Below are 19535 nucleotides of genomic sequence, written 5' to 3'. Positions count from 1 at the left end.
GCCCTAGAACTACACAGCTGATTCAAATAATCACAGCTTGATGAAGAGTTGGTTATTTGAATCAGCTGTGTAGTGTTAGGGCAAAAACAGGACAGAGTTTGGAAAACATTTACATTACATTTAAGTCATTTAGCAGACGCTCTTATCCAGAGCGACTTACAAATTGGTGCATTCACCTTATGACATCCAGTGGAATAGCCACTTTACAATAGTGCATCTAAATCTTTTAAGGGGGGGGGGTGAGAAGGATTACTTTATCCTATCCTAGGTATTCCTTAAAGAGGTGGGGTTTCAGGTGTCTCCGGAAGGTGGTGATTGACTCCGCTGTCCTGGCGTCGTGAGGGAGTGTGTTCCACCATTGGGGAGCCAGAGCAGCGAACAGTTTTGACTGGGCTGAGCGGGAACTGTACTTCCTCAGTGGTAGGGAGGCGAGCAGGCCAGAGGTGGATGAACGCAGTGCCCTTGTTTGGGTGTAGGGCCTGATCAGAGCCTGGAGGTACTGAGGTGCCGTTCCCCTCACAGCTCCGTAGGCAAGCACCATGGTCTTGTAGCGGATGCGAGCTTCAACTGGAAGCCAGTGGAGAGAGCGGAGGAGCGGGGTGACGTGAGAGAACTTACGTGAGAGACGTGAAAACCTGCTATATGCAACAATTCTAACTGTAAATCACTGTAAATGACAATGATTTACCTTTTAAGAGAAAAATATATAAATACATACTTTACTGCAATTTCAACGCAGAAAAGTCCATCCCCACTCAAGCTTTCCTACCACCTTTGAACTAGACTTGGAGGGTTACATAAAATGAGAAAAACAAGTGTATTCTTCCATGACGCATTTCCTTTCCTCATTTCCTTTCCTCTTTGCCCTTGGAAGTAAACAAAAGGTGACCCAAGTTGTCGTGTGTGTGTGTGTGTGTGTGTGTGTGTGTGTGTGTGTGTGTGTGTGTGTGTGTGTGTGTGTGTGTGTGTGTGTGTGTGTGTGTGTGTGTGTGTGTGTGTGTGTGTGTGTGTGTGTGTGTGTGTGTGTGTGTGTGTGTGTGTGTTTGACCCCGTGTCCTTCAGTGCTGTTAATGAAGAGGCTGAGGCGCCGGGTCGTGTCATGCATGCATCCCTGTGGGCTTCAGATGCACTGACTCGCTCTCTCTCATCATTAAAACATGATCGCTAAAACGAGGTGAAGTTAATTGCAGGAATATTACCATGGACTAATTACAGGTGCCAGATAGGCAGTGAGGCTTGGGGGAAACTGCTACTGTAGGCTAATGTCATCAGCTCCTCTCAGCACTCGACTGTATATCTGAATCAAAGGCATAGAGGCTAGGATTAGCATTTAGCCATAACTGGGGAGAGGTGATACTTTTCTCAGTTACCCCAAGTTGTCGTAAGCTTCTTAGCAAGGTGTTGACACCCAGTTTGAAACATCTCCTGAATAAAATGTTGGATACCAATAAAGCAGTATGTTACCACAGCAAGAAAAGTCGCTCCTAAAGACTAGTAGACCAAGGACAGACCTACATACGAAGCATTGAGTTTCCAACAGCAAGTAAAGTCGCTCCTAAAGACTAGTAGACCAAGGACAGACCTACATACGAAGCATTGAGTTTCCAACAGCAAGTAAAGTCGCTCCTAAAGACTAGTAGACCAAGGACAGACCTACATACGAAGCATTGAGTTTCCAACAGCAAGTAAAGTCGCTCCTAAAGACTAGTAGACCAAGGACAGACCTACATAGGAAGCATTGAGTTTCCAACAGCAAGTAAAGTCGCTCCTAAAGACTAGTAGACCAAGGACAGACCTACATACGAAGCATTGAGTTTCCAACAGCAAGTAATGTCGCTCCTAAAGACTAGTAGACCAAGGACAGACCTACATACGAAGCATTGAGTTTCCAACAGCAAGTAAAGTCGCTCCTAAAGACTAGTAGACTAAGGACAGCCCTACATACGAAGCATTGAGTTTCCAACAGCAAGTAAATTAGCTAGAACTTGCATTCAGAATGTATTCAGACCCTTTGACTTCGTCCACATTTTGTTACGTTACAGCCTTATTCTAAAATGTATTCATAAAATTGTTTTCCCCCTCATCAATCTACACACAAAATTCAAAAACAGGTTTTTAGACAAAATGTCAAATGTATTAAAGATGCAAAACTGAAACATCAAATTTAAATAAATATTCAGACCCTTTACTCAGTACTTTGTTGAAGCACCTTTGGCAGCGATTACAGCCTTGAGTCTTCTTGGGTATTACGCTACAAGCTTGGCACACCTGTAGTTGGGGAGTCTTCCCATTCTTCTCTGCAAATCCTCTCAAGCTCTGTCAGGTTGGATGGGGAGCGTCACTGCACAGCTATTTTCAGGTCTCTCCAGAGATGTTCGATCGGGTTGAAGTCTGGGCTCTGGCTGGTCCACTCAAGGACATTCAGAAACTTGTCGCGAAGCCACTCCTGCATTGTCTTGGCTGTGTCCTAAGGGTCGTTGTCCTGTTGGAAGGTGAACCTTTGCCCCAGTCTGAAGTCTTGAGCACTCTGGGGCAGGTTTTCTCTCTGTACTTTGATCCATTCATCCTGACTAATCTCCCAGTCCCTGCAGCTGAAAAACACCCCCACAGCATGATGCTGCCACCACAATGCTTTACCGTAGGGATGGTGCCAGGTTTCCTCCAGACGTGACGCTTGGCATTCAGGCCAAAGAGTTCAATCTTGGTTTCATCAGACCAGAGAATCTTGTTCCTCATGGTCTGTGAGTTTTTAGGTGCCTTTTGGCAAACTACAAGTGGGCTGTCTGTCATGTGTCTTTTACTGAGGAGTGGCTTCCGTCTGGCCACTCTACCATAAAGGTTGGTTTGATGGACTGCTGCAGAGATGGTTGTCTTTCTGGAAGTGTCTATTATCGCCACTGAGGAACTCTGGAGCTCTGTCAAAGTGACCATCGGGTTCTTGGTCACCACCCTGAGTCTTGGAGGTTCCAAATGTCTTCCATTTAAGAATGATGGAGGCCACTGTGTTCTTTGGGACATTCAATTCTACAGATATTTGATACCCTTCCCCAGATCTGTGCCTCGACACAATCCTGTCTCGGAGCTCTTCCAATTCCTGGTTTTTGCTCTGACATGGACTGTCAATTGTGGGACCTCATACATACAGGTGTGTGCCTTTACAAATCATGTCCAATCAATTGAATTTACCACAGGTGGACTCCAATCAAGTTGTAGAAACACAAGGATGATCAATGGAAACAGGATGCACCTGAGGTCAATTTCGAGTCTCATGGCAAACGGTCTGATTGGGAACCATACTTAGGTAGCTTTTTCCCAAATGGTTTTTGTGTGTAGTTATTTTCTGTTTAGTGTTTTGCACCTGACAGGACTGTTTCGGTTTCGGTTATTCACTTTGTTATTTTTGTTAAGTGTTCAGTTGAATGAATAAGTCATGAACACTACCACGCTGCGCTTTGGTCCGATTCCTCTTCATCCGACGACGAATACCGTCACAAGGGGTCTGAATACTTTCCAAATGCGCTGTATAAAACCAAGTATACCAAAGATGTATAAAAAGCCTGTACATTTTCTTGGCAAGAAACGGCAAGAAATGGCTCAAAATGGATTCTTGGGTCTACCAAGAACACATCAAGACTGTCTTGTCAGGTCTGCCTTGACACTGACAGAGAGACAGAGAAGACTGTCTTGTCATGTCTGCCTTGACACTGACAGAGATACAGAGAAGACTGTCTTGTCAGGTCTGCCTTGACACTGACAGAGAGACAGAGAAGACTGTCTTGTCATGTCTGCCTTGACACTGACAGAGAGACAGAGAAGAAGAATTCCATTGAACTAAGTCTGTGACATTCCTCCAGGAACATTTGCACTCTTACCTCCCGCTGTCTGCAAAATCAGCCACTGTCATTTAGCATGAGAGAGAGGTGGAATGAGCCTTGGGGTAGCACTGACGAGGGAGTCTGTGTGTGTGTGTGTGTGTGTGTGTGTGTGTGTGTGTGTGTGTGTGTGTGTGTGTGTGTGTGTGTGTGTGTGTGTGTGTGTGTGTGTGTGTGTGTGTGTGTGTGTGTGTGTGTGAAAGAGTGTGTAAATACTGTATGTGTGTGAGTGTATGCTTGTGTATGTGTGCGTGTTTGTGTGTGTGAGAAAGCGTGTGTAAATACTGCATGTGTGTGAGTGTATGCTCCTGTATGTGTGTCTATGTGTGTGTTTTCATCAGTGGGGTTTCTCTCGTCACGTCCCCTGTCTCTCTGCTAGGAGGGTCTGGGTGTGGGAGCCGGGTTCACAGAAGTCATCTGTCACTGGGCTCTTTACAACATGTCTCTGCGATACCTCTGGCCCGTCAATCAACTGCCGTACGGCTGCGTCTGGGTGACGTTGCAACGGGATGATAACAATAGGGGTAACACACCTCCCTGCAAAGCATGCTGGGATAGAAGCAATGATACAAGCTATGATCTGGGGTGTAGGAGGGAGAAAGAAGGGGGAAGAAGTAGTTTAGAATTCGAAGAAGTACCTTCAGCAAGACAACAATAATAGTGGGTGTGGGTAAGTGTGTGTAAGAGGGAGGCAGATGGAACGAACCAAAACAAGAAAATGATTAGAAGGGCAAAGTGAACCAGTGTATGGTGAGGAGAGTGTACCGAAAAGGTGTTTAGAAAATGATACACAAGCAGACACACAATTAGATAACATAACATCATAATCACATACATCATTAGAGGTATACATGCATACTGGTTGGGTATTATGTATGTTACTGGTTGGGTACTGCCATGTTCTGACCTTAGTTCCTTTATTGTGTCTCTGCGTGTTAGTTTGGTCAGGGTGTGAGTTGGGGTGGGTAATCTATGTTCTTTTTTCTATGTTGTTTCTGTGTTTGGCCTGGTATGGTTCTCAATCAGAGGCAGCTGTCGATCGTTGTCTCTGATTAAGAATCATGCTTAGGCAGCCTGTTTTCCCCGTTTTGGTTGTGGGTGATTGCTTTCTGTGTCTGTGTTTTCCACACGGAACTGTTTGTTTTCAGTTTGTGTAGTGTTCAGTTTTGATTACAAATATGACGAACACTTACCATGCTGCGTATTGGTCTGATCCTTCCTAAACCGTATTATGTATGTTATTGTGGTTGGGTATTATGTATGTTATTGTGGTTGGGTATTATGTATGTTATTGTGGTTGGGTATTATGTATGTTATTGTGGTTGGGTATTATGTATGTTATTGTGGTTGGGTATTATGTATGTTATTGTGGTTGGGTATTATGTATGTTATTGTGGTTGGGTATTATGTATGTTACTGGTTGGGTATTATGTATGTTATTGTGGTTGGGTATTATGTATGTTATTGTGGTTGGGTATTATGTATGTTATTGTGGTTGGGTATTATGTATGTTACTGGTTGGGTATTATGTATGTTATTGTGGTTGGGTATTATGTATGTTATTGTGGTTGGGTATTATGTATGTTATTGTGGTTGGGTATTATGTATGTTATTGTGGTTGGGTATTATGTATGTTACTGGTTGGGTATTATGTATGTTATTGTGGTTGGGTATTATGTATGTTATTGTGGTTGGGTATTATGTATGTTATTGTGGTTGGGTATTATGTATGTTATTGTGGTTGGGTATTATGTATGTTATTGTGGTTGGGTATTATGTATGTTACTGGTTGGGTATTATGTATGTTATTGTGGTTGGGTATTATGTATGTTATTGTGGTTGGGTATTATGTATGTTATTGTGGTTGGGTATTATGTATGTTATTGTGGTTGGGTATTATGTATGTTATTGTGGTTGGGTATTATGTATGTTACTGGTTGGGTATTATGTATGTTATTGTGGTTGGGTATTATGTATGTTACTGGTTGGGTATTATGTATGTTACTGGTTGGGTATTATGTATGTTACTGGTTGGGTATTATGTATGTTATTGTGGTTGGGTATTATGTATGTTATTGTGGTTGGGTATTATGTATGTTATTGGTTGGGTATTATGTATGTTATTGTGGTTGGGTATTATGTATGCTACTGGGTGGGTATTATGTATGTTATTGTGGTTGGGTATTATGTATGCTACTGGGTGGGTATTATGTATGTTACTGGTTGGGTATTATGTATGTTACTGGTTGGGTATTATGTATGTTATTGTGGTTGGGTATTATGTATGCTACTGGGTGGGTATTATGTATGTTATTGTGGTTGGGTATTATGTATGTTATTGGTTGGGTATTATGTATGTTATTGTGGTTGGGTATTATGTATGTTATTGTGGTTGGGTATTATGTATGTTATTGGTTGGGTATTATGTATGTTACTGGTTGGGTATTATGTATGTTATTGTGGTTGGGTATTATGTATGCTACTGGGTGGGTATTATGTATGTTACTGGTTGGGTATTATGTATGTTATTGGTTGGGTATTATGTATGTTACTGGTTGGGTATTATTTATGTTATTGTGGTTGGGTATTATGTATGTTACTGGTTGGGTATTATGTATGTTACTGGGTGGGTATTATGTATGTTACTGGTTGGGTATTATGTATGTTATTGTGGTTGGGTATTATGTATGTTATTGGTTGGGTATTATGTATGTTACTGGTTGGGTATTATGTATGTTATTGTGGTTGGGTATTATGTATGTTACTGGGTGGGTATTATGTATGTTACTGGTTGGGTATTATGTATGTTATTGTGGTTGGGTATTATGTATGTTATTGGTTGGGTATTATGTATGTTATTGTGGTTGGGTATTATGTATGTTACTGGTTGGGTATTATGTATGTTACTGGTTGGGTATTATGTATGTTATTGTGGTTGGGTATTATGTATGTTACTGGTTGGGTATTATGTATGTTACTGGGTGGGTATTATGTATGTTACTGGTTGGGTATTATGTATGTTATTGTGGTTGGGTATTATGTATGTTATTGGTTGGGTATTATGTATGTTACTGATTGGGTATTATGTATGTTATTGTGGTTGGGTATTATGTATGTTATTGTGGTTGGGTATTGTGGTTGGGTATTATGTATGTTATTGTGGTTGGGTATTATGTATGTTATTGGTTGGGTATTATGTATGTTATTGTGGTTGGGTATTATGTATGTTACTGGTTGGGTATTATGTATGTTATTGTGGTTGGGTATTATGTATGCTACTGGGTGGGTATTATGTATGTTATTGTGGTTGGGTATTATGTATGTTACTGGGTGGGTATTATGTATGTTACTGGTTGGGTATTATGTATGTTATTGTGGTTGGGTATTATGTATGTTACTGGTTGGGTATTATGTATGTTACTGGTTGGGTATTATGTATGTTACTGGTTGGGTATTATGTATGTTACTGGTTGGGTATTATGTATGTTACTGGTTGGGTATTATGTATGTTACTGGTTGGGTATTATGTATGTTACTGGTTGGGTATTATGTATGTTACTGGTTGGGTATTATGTATGTTATTGTGGTTGGGTATTATGTATGTTACTGGTTGGGTATTATGTATGTTACTGGGTGGGTATTATGTATGTTACTGGTTGGGTATTATGTATGTTATTGTGGTTGGGTATTATGTATGTTATTGGTTGGGTATTATGTATGTTACTGATTGGGTATTATGTATGTTATTGTGGTTGGGTATTATGTATGTTATTGGTTGGGTATTATGTATGTTATTGTGGTTGGGTATTATGTATGTTACTGGTTGGGTATTATGTATGTTATTGTGGTTGGGTATTATGTATGCTACTGGGTGGGTATTATGTATGTTATTGTGGTTGGGTATTATGTATGCTACTGGGTGGGTATTATGTATGTTACTGGTTGGGTATTATGTATGTTACTGGTTGGGTATTATGTATGTTACTGGTTGGGTATTATGTATGTTATTGTGGTTGGGTATTATGTATGTTACTGGTTGGGTATTATGTATGTTATTGTGGTTGGGTATTATGTATGTTACTGGTTGGGTATTATGTATGTTACTGGTTGGGTATTATGTATGTTATTGTGGTTGGGTATTATGTATGTTACTGGTTGGGTATTATGTATGTTACTGGGTGGGTATTATGTATGTTACTGGTTGGGTATTATGTATGTTATTGTGGTTGGGTATTATGTATGTTACTGGTTGGGTATTATGTATGTTACTGGTTGGGTATTATGTATGTTATTGTGGTTGGGTATTATGTATGTTACTGGTTGGGTATTATGTATGTTACTGGTTGGGTATTATGTATGTTACTGGTTGGGTATTATGTATGTTACTGGTTGGGTATTATGTATGTTATTGTGGTTGGGTATTATGTATGTTATTGTGGTTGGGTATTATGTATGTTATTGTGGTTGGGTATTATGTATGTTATTGTGGTTGGGTATTATGTATGTTATTGTGGTTGGGTATTATGTATGTTATTGTGGTTGGGTATTATGTATGTTACTGATTGGGTATTATGTATGTTACTGGTTGGGTATTATGTATGTTATTGTGGTTGGGTATTATGTATGTTATTGTGGTTGGGTATTATGTATGTTATTGTGGTTGGGTATTATGTATGTTATTGTGGTTGGGTATTATGTATGTTATTGTGGTTGGGTATTATGTATGTTATTGTGGTTGGGTATTATGTATGTTATTGTGGTTGGGTATTATGTATGTTATTGTGGTTGGGTATTATGTATGTTATTGTGGTTGGGTATTATGTATGTTATTGTGGTTGGGTATTATGTATGTTACTGGTTGGGTATTATGTATGTTATTGTGGTTGGGTATTATGTATGTTATTGTGGTTGGGTATTATGTATGTTATTGTGGTTGGGTATTATGTATGCTACTGGTTGGGTATTATGTATGTTATTGTGGTTGGGTATTATGTATGTTACTGGTTGGGTATTATGTATGTTACTGGTTGGGTATTATGTATGTTACTGGTTGGGTATTATGTATGTTACTGGTTGGGTATTATGTATGTTACTGGTTGGGTATTATGTATGTTATTGTGGTTGGGTATTATGTATGTTATTGTGGTTGGGTATTATGTATGTTATTGTGGTTGGGTATTATGTATGTTACTGGTTGGGTATTATGTATGTTATTGTGGTTGGGTATTATGTATGTTACTGGTTGGGTATTATGTATGTTATTGTGGTTGGGTATTATGTATGTTACTGGTTGGGTATTATGTATGTTATTGTGGTTGGGTATTATGTATGCTATTGGTTGGGTATTATGTATGTTATTGTGGTTGGGTATTATGTATGTTACTGGTTGGGTATTATGCATGTTATTGTGGTTGGGTATTATGTATGTTACTGGTTGGGTATTATGCATGTTATTGTGGTTGGGTATTATGTATGTTACTGGTTGGGTATTATGTATGTTATTGTGGTTGGGTATTATGTATGTTACTGGTTGGGTATTATGTATGTTATTGTGGTTGGGTATTATGTATGCTACTGGGTGGGTATTATGTATGTTACTGGTTGGGTATTATGTATGTTATTGTGGTTGGGTATTATGTATGTTATTGTGGTTGGGTATTATGTATGTTACTGGTTGGGTATTATGTATGTTACTGGTTTGGTATTATGTATGTTACTGGTTGGGTATTATGTATGTTATTGTGGTTGGGTATTATGTATGTTACTGGTTGGGTATTATGTATGTTATTGGTTGGGTATTATGTATGTTATTGTGGTTGGGTATTATGTATGCTACTGGGTGGGTATTATGTATGTTACTGGTTGGGTATTATGTATGTTATTGTGGTTGGGTATTATGTATGTTATTGTGGCTGGGTATTATGTATGTTATTGTGGTTGGGTATTATGTATGTTATTGTGGTTGGGTATTGTGGTTGGGTATTATGTATGTTATTGTGGTTGGGTATTATGTATGCTACTGGGTGGGTATTATGTATGTTACTGGTTGGGTATTATGTATGTTATTGTGGTTGGGTATTATGTATGTTATTGTGGCTGGGTATTATGTATGTTATTGTGGTTGGGTGTTATGTATGTTATTGTGGTTGGGTATTGTGGTTGGGTATTATGTATGTTATTGTGGTTGGGTATTATGTATGTTACTGGGTGGGTATTATTTATGTTATTGTGGTTGGGTATTATGTATGTTATTGTGGTTGGGTATTATGTATGTTATTGTGGTTGGGTATTATGTATGCTACTGGTTGGGTATTATGTATGTTATTGTGGTTGGGTATTATGTATGTTATTGTGGTTGGGTATTATGTATGCTACTGGTTGGGTATTATGTATGTTACTGGTTGGGTATTATGTATGTTACTGGTTGGGTATTATGTATGTTATTGTGGTTGGGTATTATGTATGTTACTGGTTGGGTATTATGTATGTTATTGTGGTTGGGTATTATGTATGCTACTGGTTGGGTATTATGTATGTTACTGGTTGGGTATTATATATGTTACTGGTTGGGTATTATATATGTTACTGGTTGGGTATTATGTATGCTACTGGTTGGGTATTATGTATGTTACTGGTTGGGTATTATGTATGTTACTGGTTGGGTATTATGTATGTTATTATGGTTGGGTATTATGTATGTTATTGTGGTTGGGTATTATGTATGTTATTGGTTGGGTATTAATTATGTTACTGGTTGGGTATTATGTATGTTACTGGTTGGGTATTATGTATGCTACTGGTTGGGTATTATGTATGTTACTGGGTGGGTATTATGTATGTTACTGGTTGGGTATTATGTATGTTATTGTGGTTGGGTATTATGTATGTTATTGGTTGGGTATTATGTATGTTACTGGTTGGGTATTATGTATGTTACTGGTTGGGTATTATGTATGTTACTGGTTGGGTATTATGTATGCTACTGGTTGGGTATTATGTATGTTACTGGTTGGGTATTATGTATGTTACTGGGTGGGTATTATGTATGTTACTGGTTGGGTATTATGTATGTTATTGTGGTTGGGTATTATGTATGTTATTGGTTGGGTATTATGTATGTTACTGGTTGGGTATTATGTATGTTATTGTGGTTGGGTATTATGTATGCTACTGGGTGGGTATTATGTATGTTACTGGTTGGGTATTATGTATGTTATTGTGGTTGGGTATTATGTATGTTACTGGTTGGGTATTATGTATGTTACTGGGTGGGTATTATGTATGTTACTGGTTGGGTATTATGTATGTTATTGTGGTTGGGTATTATGTATGTTACTGGTTGGGTATTATGTATGCTACTGGTTGGGTATTATGTATGTTATTGTGGTTGGGTATTATGTATGTTACTGGTTGGGTATTATGTATGTTATTGTGGTTGGGTATTATGTATGTTACTGGTTGGGTATTATGTATGTTATTGTGGTTGGGTATTATGTATGTTACTGGTTGGGTATTATGTATGTTATTGTGGTTGGGTATTATGTATGTTATTGTGGTTGGGTATTATGTATGTTACTGGTTGGGTATTATGTATGTTACTGGTTGGGTATTATGTATGTTACTGGTTGGGTATTATGTATGTTATTGTGGTTGGGTATTATGTATGTTATTGTGGTTGGGTATTATGTATGTTATTGTGGTTGGGTATTATGTATGTTATTGTGGTTGGGTATTATGTATGTTACTGATTGGGTATTATGTATGTTACTGGTTGGGTATTATGTATGTTATTGTGGTTGGGTATTATGTATGTTATTGTGGTTGGGTATTATGTATGTTATTGTGGTTGGGTATTATGTATGTTATTGGTTGGGTGTTATGTATGTTACTGGTTGTGTATTATGTATGCTACTGGTTGGGTATTATGTATGTTATTGTGGTTGGGTATTATATATGTTACTGGTTGGGTATTATGTATTTTATTGTGGTTGGGTATTATGTATGTTATTGTGGTTGGGTATTATGTATGTTACTGGTTGGGTATTATGTATGTTACTGGTTGGGTATTATGTATGTTATTGGTTGGGTATTATGTATGTTACTGGTTGGGTATTATGTATGTAATTGGTTGGGTATTATGTATGTAATTGGTTGGGTATTATGTATGTTATTGGTTGGGTATTATGTATGTAATTGGTTGGGTATTATGTATGTAATTGGTTGGGTATTATGTATGTAATTGGTTGGGTATTATGTATGTTATTGGTTGGGTATTATGTATGTAATTGGTTGGGTATTATGTATGTTATTGGTTGGGTATTATGTATGTAATTGGTTGGGTATTATGTATGTTATTGGTTGGGTATTATGTATGTAATTGGTTGGGTATTATGTATGCTACTGGTTGGGTATTATGTATGTTATTGGTTGGGTATTATGTATGTTATTGGTTGGGTATTATGTATGTTATTGGTTGGGTATTATGTATGTAATTGGTTGGGTATTATGTATGTTATTGGTTGGGTATTATGTATGTTATTGGTTGTGTCACGAGTCCGACCGAGGGTGTTTCCCCTTCCCGGGCGGTTGGCGCTCGGCGGTCGTCGTCACCGGCCTATTAGCTGCCACTGATTGTTTTTCCTCTCCCTCCTTGTATGTTTAGTGGTAGCACCTGTTCATGATTAAATCAGCTAATTAGTTTGTCTTTATTAGACAGCCGGCCCGCCTGGTTGTTGTGCGGGATTATTGCAGTGTAACCTTCGGCTCTGTTGTTAGAAGTACGTGTTAGTGCCTGGTCGTTACGTTTTCTGTTGTACATTCTCATTCCCTGTGTTTGGGGCCGTTACTATTGTGAGCACCCTGGGATGCGTTGGCGCTATTAAAGACGCACAGCTTTGCACTCACTGTCTCCTGCGTTTGACTCCACACACCTACGACACCTGAAGTGTTACAGAATCCCGCACCAAATCAAATCGAATGGAGTCAGCAGGAGCAGCAGCCAACCCTCTCCCATCGATGGAGGAACGGGTTCTCCACCACACCACCATTCTCCATCGGATCGGATCCGCGATGGATCAAGTGATGGAGAGAATGGACCGATGGGAGAGGAGTGGTCTCCTCTCTCCACCTTCGGCACCCCGACTCCGGTCTCCCCATCACTCGACTCCAGCACCCTTCGTCTGACGCTACCGAGGGCTTATGATGGAGCGGCGGCGGGTTGCCAGGGGTTTCTGCTTCAGCTGGAGCTATACCTGGCCACCGTTAGACCCCCTCCCTCAGGAGCGGAGAGGGTGAGTGTCCTCATCTCCTGCCTCACGGGTCGTGCTCTGGAGTGGGCGAACGCAGTCTGGAATGGCCCAGACTCAGCGCGGGAGCACTACCCAGAGTTTTCCTGCCGCTTCCGTGCCGTATTTGATCACCCTATAGACGGCCGAGCGGTGGGAGAACGACTTTTTCATCTCAGGCAGGAGAGGAGGAGCGCCCAGGATTACGCGCTGGAGTTCCGGACCTTGGCAGCCGGATCTGGGTGGAACGACAGGGCCCTTATGGACCACTACAGGTGTGGTCTCCGAGAGGACGTCCGCCGGGAGTTAGCGTGTCGGGACACCACTCTGTCACTGGATCAGCTGATTGACATGTCCATTCGACTGGACAATCTGCTGGCTGCCCGCGGGCGTTCAGAGAGGGTCCTGTGCGTTCCACCACCCGGCCCCTCCGCTCCCATTCCGATGGAGTTGGGAGGGGCTGCGCCGAGGGGTACCGGAGGAGGAGGCCTTCCCTGCACCAACTGTGGTCGGAGAGGACACACGTCTGATCGGTGCTGGGGGTCCGTCTGGGAGTAGAGATGGCAGGCGGAACGCTTCTCGGTCACCCCAGGTGAGTCAGCATCAGACTCACCCAGAATCCCTTGTTGGCCATATGTTTGTCTTAATCTCTTTCCTTCACTTTTTTCCCTCTTCCCAGCATAGGGCGCTAGTCGATTCAGGCGCAGCTGGGAACTTTATGGATCGCGGACTCGCCCTTAAGTTAGGGGTTCCGCTGGTGCCGATAGATTCTCCTTTCCCCGTGCACTCCCTAGATAGCCGGCCATTAGGGTCAGGGATGGTCGGGAGACCACGGTCCCACTGGACATGGTGACGCAGGGGAATCATAGGGAGCGTATCAGTTTTTTTATTATTGATTCGCCTGCGTTTCCAGTGGTGCTGGGGACTCCCTGGCTGGCCCGGCACAATCCTAAAATTTCGTGGAGACAAGGGGTTCTCCAGGGGTGGTCAGAGGAGTGTTCTGGAAGGTGTTTGGGAGTTTCCATCGGTGCCACGTCGGTGGAGAGTCCAGACCAGGGTTCCACGGTGTGCATTCCCCCGAGTATGCCGATTTGGCAATCGCTTTCAGTAAAGTGAAAGCGACTAAATTACCACCTTATCGACCGGGAAGGGATTGTACGATAGATCTCCAGGTAGACGCTGCGCTTCCCAAGAGTCATGTGTACCCGCTGTCCCAGGAGGAGACGTTGGCAATGGAGACATATGTCACGGAGTCGCTGGGACAGGGGTACATTCGGCCCTCCATTTCACCCGTCTCCTCGAGTTTCTTTTTTGTGAGGAAAAAGGAGGGAGGTTTGCGTCCGTGTATCGATTATAGAGGTCTAAACGCCATCACAGTGGGGTATAGTTACCCTCTACCTCTCATCGCTACGGCGGTGGAATCGTTCCACGGAGCGCAGTTCTTCACAAAACTGGATCTCAGGAGCGCGTATAGTCTGGTGCGTATTCGGAAGGGAGACGAGTGGAAAACCGCATTTAGTACTACATCCGGCCACTATGAGTACCTCGTCATGCCGTATGGGTTAAAGAATGCTCCAGAAGTTTTCCAATCCTTTGTAGACGAGATTCTCAGGGACCTGTGCGGTCAGGGGGTGGTTGTTTATATCGATGACATTCTGATCTACTCGGCCACTCACACCGCGCATGTGTCTCTGGTGCGCAAAGTGCTTGGAAGACTGCTGGAGCATGACCTATACGTCAAGGCTGAGAAATGCGTGTTCTCTAAACGAGCCGTCTCTTTTCTGGGATATCGCATTTCCACCTCGGGGTGGTGATGGAGGGTGAACGCATTAGGGCCGTGCGTAATTGGCCGACTCCAACCACGGTAAAGGAGGTGCAGCGGTTTTGGGTTTTGCCAACTACTACCGGAGGTTTATCCGGGGTTTTGGCCAGATAGCGGCTCCCATTACCTCACTGCTGGGGGGGGGCCCGGTGCGATTGCAGTGGTCAGCACAGGCGGACAGGGCATTCAACAAGTTGAAGGCGCTGTTCACTGAGGCGCCCGTGTTGGCGCATCCGGATCCCTCTCTAGCATTCATAGTGGAGGTGGACGCGTCCGAGGCTGGGGTGGGTGCCGTGCTATCACAGCGCTCGGGTACGCCACCAAAACTCCGCCCCTGCGCTTTCTTCTCAAGGAAGCTCAGCCCAGCGGAGCGTAACTATGATGTGGGGGACCGGGAGTTGCTAGCGGTGGTTAGAGCTCTGAAGGTGTGGAGACACTGGCTTGAGGGGGCTAAGCACCCTTTTCTCATCTGGACCGACCACCAGAATCTGGAGTATATTCGGGCTGCAAGGAGACTTAACCCACGTCAGGCAAGGTGGGCCATATTCTTCACCCGGTTCCGGTTTACTTTGTCTTATAGACCGGGCTCCCAGAACGTGAGGGCTGACGCACTGTCCCGCCTTTACGACACCGAGGATGGGTCCACCGAACCTACTCCCATCCTTCCCGCCTCTAAGCTGGTAGCCCCAGTGGTATGGGAGGTGGACTCGGACATCGAGCGGGCGTTACGGGCTGAACCCGCGCCTCCTCAGTGTCCAGCGGGGCGAAGGTACGTGCCGCTTGATGTTCGGGACAAGCTGATTCGGTGGGCTCACGTCCTACCCTCCTCGGGTCACCCTGGGGTGACGAGGACAGTGGGGAGCCTTCAGGGAGGTATTGGTGGCCTACGTTGGTTAAGGACGTTAAGGGTTATGTCTCCTCTTGCTCAGTGTGCGCTCAGAGTAAGGCTCCTAGGCACCTTCCTAGAGGGAAGCTACAACCCCTCCCCGTTCCACAGCGGCCATGGTCACATCTGTCCATAGATTTCCTGACCGATCTTCCGCCGTCTCAGGGGAACACCGCGGTTCTAGTGATTGTGGATCGGTTTTCTAAGTCCTGCCGTCTCCTCCCGTTGCCCGGTATCCCTACAGCCCTGCAGACTGCGGAGGCATTATTTACCCATGTCTTTCGGCACTACGGGGTGCCGGAGGACATCGTTTCTGATCGGGGCCCCCAATTCACGTCTCGGGTATGGAGAGCGTTCATGGAACGCTTGGGGGTCTCTGTCAGCCTGACCTCCGGTTATCACCCCGAGAGTAATGGGCAGGTGGAGAGATTGAACCAGGAGGTGGGTAGGTTTCTGCGGTCGTATTGCCAGGATCGGCCAGGGGAGTGGGCACGATACATTCCCTGGGCTGAAATGGCTCAGAACTCACTACGCCACTCCTCTACTAACGTGTCCCCTTTTCAGTGTGTGTTGGGATACCAGCCGGTCCTGGCACCATGGCATCCGAGCCAGACCGAGGCTCCTGCGGTGGAGGAATGGGTACAGCGCTCCAAGGAGACCTGGAGGGCCGTCCAGGAGTCTCTACGACAAGCGAGTGGACGGCAGAAGAGGAGTGCTGACCGCCACCGCAGTGAGGCCCCCGTGTTTGTACCGGGGACAGGGTCTGGCTCTCGACCCGAAACCTACCTCTCCGCTTGCCCTGCCGGAAGCTGGGTCCGCAGTGTGTAGGGCCCTTTAAAGTCCTGAGGAGAATAAACGAGGTGTGTTATCGATTACAACTCCCTTCCTATTATCGAATTAACCCCTCGTTTCATGTGTCTCTCCTCAGGCCGGTGGTAGCTGGTCCCCTGCAGGACAGTGAGGTACCGGAGGTCCCTCCCCCTCTGGACATCGAGGGGACCCCGGCGTACACGGTCCGGGCCATTCTGGACTCAAGACGCCGGGTGAGGGGCCTGCAGTACCTCGTGGACTGGGAGGGGTACGGTCCGGAGGAGAGGTGCTGGGTACCGGTGAGGGACATCTTGGATCCATCCATGTTGAGGGATTTCCATCGCCTCCATCCGGATCGCCCTGCGCCTCGTCCTCCGGGGCGACCTCGAGGCCGGTGTCGGCGCGCTGCGGGAGCCGCGCGTCAGGAGGGGGTACTGTCACGAGTCCGACCGAGGGTGTTTCCCCTTCCCGGGCGGTTGGCGCTCGGCGGTCGTCGTCACCGGCCTATTAGCTGCCACTGATTGTTTTTCCTCTCCCTCCTTGTATGTTTAGTGGTAGCACCTGTTCATGATTAAATCAGCTAATTAGTTTGTCTTTATTAGACAGCCGGCCCGCCTGGTTGTTGTGCGGGATTATTGCAGTGTAACCTTCGGCTCTGTTGTTAGAAGTACGTGTTAGTGCCTGGTCGTTACGTTTTCTGTTGTACATTCTCATTCCCTGTGTTTGGGGCCGTTACTATTGTGAGCACCCTGGGATGCGTTGGCGCTATTAAAGACGCACAGCTTTGCACTCACTGTCTCCTGCGTTTGACTCCACACACCTACGACACCTGAAGTGTTACAGAATCCCGCACCTAAATCAAATCGAATGGAGTCAGCAGGAGCAGCAGCCAACCCTCTCCCATCGATGGAGGAACGGGTTCTCCACCACACCACCATTCTCCATCGGATCGGATCCGCGATGGATCAAGTGATGGAGAGAATGGACCGATGGGAGAGGAGTGGTCTCCTCTCTCCACCTTCGGCACCCCGACTCCGGACTCCCCATCACTCGACTCCAGCACCCTTCCGTCTGACGCTACCGAGGGCTTATGATGGAGCGGCGGGGGTGCCAGGGGTTTCTGCTTCAGCTGGAGCTATACCTGGCCACCGTTAGACCCCCTCCCTCAGGAGCGGAGAGGGTGAGTGTCCTCATCTCCTGCCTCACGGGTCGTGCTCTGGAGTGGGCGAACGCAGTCTGGAATGGCCCAGACTCAGCGCGGGAGCACTACCCAGAGTTTTCCTGCCGCTTCCGTGCCGTATTTGATCACCCTATAGACGGCCGAGCGGTGGGAGAACGACTTTTTCATCTCAGGCAGGAGAGGAGGAGCGCCCAGGATTACGCGCTGGAGTTCCGGACCTTGGCAGCCGGATCTGGGTGGAACGACAGGGCCCTTATGGACCACTACAGGTGTGGTCTCCGAGAGGACGTCCGCCGGGAGTTAGCGTGTCGGGACACCACTCTGTCACTGGATCAGCTGATTGACATGTCCATTCGACTGGACAATCTGCTGGCTGCCCGCGGGCGTTCAGAGAGGGTCCTGTGCGTTCCACCACCCAGCCCCTCCGCTCCCATTCCGATGGAGTTGGGAGGGGCTGCGCCGAGGGGTACCGGAGGAGGAGGCCTTCCCTGCACCAACTGTGGTCGGAGAGGACACACGTCTGATCGGTGCTGGGGGGGTCCGTCTGGGAGTAGAGATGGCAGGCGGAACGCTTCTCGGTCACCCCAGGTGAGTCAGCATCAGACTCACCCAGAATCCCTTGTTGGCCATATGTTTGTCTTAATCTCTTTCCTTCACTTTTTTCCCTCTTCCCAGCATAGGGCGCTAGTCGATTCAGGCGCAGCTGGGAACTTTATGGATCGCGGACTCGCCCTTAAGTTAGGGGTTCCGCTGGTGCCGATAGATTCTCCTTTCCCCGTGCACTCCCTAGATAGCCGGCCATTAGGGTCAGGGATGGTCGGGAGACCACGGTCCCACTGGACATGGTGACGCAGGGGAATCATAGGGAGCGTATCAGTTTTTTTATTATTGATTCGCCTGCGTTTCCAGTGGTGCTGGGGACTCCCTGGCTGGCCCGGCACAATCCTAAAATTTCGTGGAGACAAGGGGTTCTCCAGGGGTGGTCAGAGGAGTGTTCTGGAAGGTGTTTGGGAGTTTCCATCGGTGCCACGTCGGTGGAGAGTCCAGACCAGGGTTCCACGGTGTGCATTCCCCCGAGTATGCCGATTTGGCAATCGCTTTCAGTAAAGTGAAAGCGACTAAATTACCACCTTATCGACCGGGAAGGGATTGTACGATAGATCTCCAGGTAGACGCTGCGCTTCCCAAGAGTCATGTGTACCCGCTGTCCCAGGAGGAGACGTTGGCAATGGAGACATATGTCACGGAGTCGCTGGGACAGGGGTACATTCGGCCCTCCATTTCACCCGTCTCCTCGAGTTTCTTTTTTGTGAGGAAAAAGGAGGGAGGTTTGCGTCCGTGTATCGATTATAGAGGTCTAAACGCCATCACAGTGGGGTATAGTTACCCTCTACCTCTCATCGCTACGGCGGTGGAATCGTTCCACGGAGCGCAGTTCTTCACAAAACTGGATCTCAGGAGCGCGTATAGTCTGGTGCGTATTCGGAAGGGAGACGAGTGGAAAACCGCATTTAGTACTACATCCGGCCACTATGAGTACCTCGTCATGCCGTATGGGTTAAAGAATGCTCCAGAAGTTTTCCAATCCTTTGTAGACGAGATTCTCAGGGACCTGTGCGGTCAGGGGTGGTTGTTTATATCGATGACATTCTGATCTACTCGGCCACTCACACCGCGCATG

The sequence above is a fragment of the Oncorhynchus keta genome, unplaced genomic scaffold (genome assembly GCF_023373465.1).
Source record: "Oncorhynchus keta strain PuntledgeMale-10-30-2019 unplaced genomic scaffold, Oket_V2 Un_scaffold_5839_pilon_pilon, whole genome shotgun sequence".
NCBI lineage: Eukaryota > Metazoa > Chordata > Actinopteri > Salmoniformes > Salmonidae > Oncorhynchus > Oncorhynchus keta.
This window is presented reverse-complemented; position numbering follows the sequence as displayed.